Here is a 1,810-nt window from a genome sequence, read left to right as displayed (position 1 = left end):
TTAATCTTTTTATGTCTGGATTATTACACAAAACATTTCCACATGAAAAAGCCTTAATGCTCTTACAAAAGACATTTATATTCTACAAATTGATACTAAAAGTTTTTAACTCAAGCAAATGTTGGTCTGATGGTGGAATAAAATAAAACAAGTTTGAAGCAAAAAGTTTTGTGAAAATTTTTTCTCAGTTTCAAACATAATAGTTTATTTTTCATTTATATAATCCAAATCAAGTATTTCTGATTACTGGCTGACCTCTTCAAATGGAGCTTCAGGGAAAATTTTGTGGCTCCAACTTTTTCAGTATATGGCTTTCAAAGTCCCCTTTATTACAATTTAAAAGATTTCAGGATTAGAAAGAGCATGACAAATTGAGAATGGAAAGGTTTTATGCGAAGGGCCTGGAAAAGAAGCAAAATACTACACTCATTACATTGACTGCACCTTCTTCATATGGCCACGTCTTATTGATTTATTTTTTAAGAAAAAGTGAAAATTGGTTTAGTGAAATGCTTGCCAGTTTCTGCACAATAGACATGCAAATAAATATCAGCTCTCTTTTGTTAAATCAAAATATACTTTCTTTTGACTTCCTCTGAGAGACAAATCATCATACATATATTTAACAGAGGAGTATTTTTACAAAAACTTGCTCTAGACTATTCATTTTTCTCTGCCAGTTTATCCAAAGGCTGCCCAATATCAATAATAAGTAAGTAATCTCTCCAAATTTCATTATTTTGTATTTAAGAACTTTTGCTTATCTCATGCCAACATAACTTGGTAACATATGCTTTTCTTCTTTAGGCACACTATACTCAGATTTAATAGAATATCTATGATAGTAAAGGTCTCATTTATGCCATCCTAAATTTAGTTCATGTATTTACATCTCTAGAAATTTATGCATTTCTTGATTTGAACTTATCCAAATTCTATCTTTAGATATCACTCATGGACAAGTGGTATATACTATAAGGTGTGGTATATAAACTTAGCTAGAAAGGAATAATACCTTTGTCTATAGTTGTGGTGTATTATATTGAGGGTAAAATATTGGAATAAATTATGAAAGACGGGAATCAGGAAAGAACCAGAGATGCCCTAATAATCTTGGTTACTGAATTCAAACACTATTGGGTAGGATCAAACAAATTGAATTAACAATAAATGAAAGGAATTCTAAAGGGTTGAAGAAAGATGGCCTGGGCAAATGCTGTGATCCCAAGCATGCATTGTTCTTCATGTCATTTCTCAGACTGCTCAGAGTCAATATATATACAGCAAGAACTACTTAGAGCAGCTGAAATGCAGTATACTCTCATTATCTTTCAGTTTCAGGATGAATGTTGACATTTCTATGAAAATGTCCTTTATTCCTTCCATTGAAAGTCAAACATTTTTTTGTGAACTCACTTTTACCATATAGCTCCTATATATGGTTTGATGTTTATATTTTTGTAGTATTATTTGTTTGCATATTATACTTCTAACAACTCATTTACATACCAGAATTTTGTAAAATAAATAACATATTTAAAATATCAAACAGTACTAAGAATATAGTGGTAACTCAAAAATATACCCTCTGGAGGATCTCAAATTCTCTACCTTCTTCATTTATTACAAAAGAGTTGATTAAATATTTTTTAATAAACAAATCAAAAAATTAATAAAGTAGATGATTAGGAGACTAGCCTGTAATAGTAATGATAGAGTCACTTATAAACTATGACCTTGGGTAAAAGTTTAACTTTCATTAAAGCTCACTTTCCTTATGAGTAAATAAAAGTGTTGAACAAGAAGCTCT

The sequence above is a fragment of the Lipotes vexillifer genome, unplaced genomic scaffold (assembly GCF_000442215.2).
Source record: "Lipotes vexillifer unplaced genomic scaffold, Lipotes_vexillifer_v1.1 scaffold734, whole genome shotgun sequence".
NCBI lineage: Eukaryota > Metazoa > Chordata > Mammalia > Artiodactyla > Lipotidae > Lipotes > Lipotes vexillifer.
The sequence above is the reverse complement of the archived record's forward strand: the minus strand, read 5'-3'. Positions refer to the sequence as shown.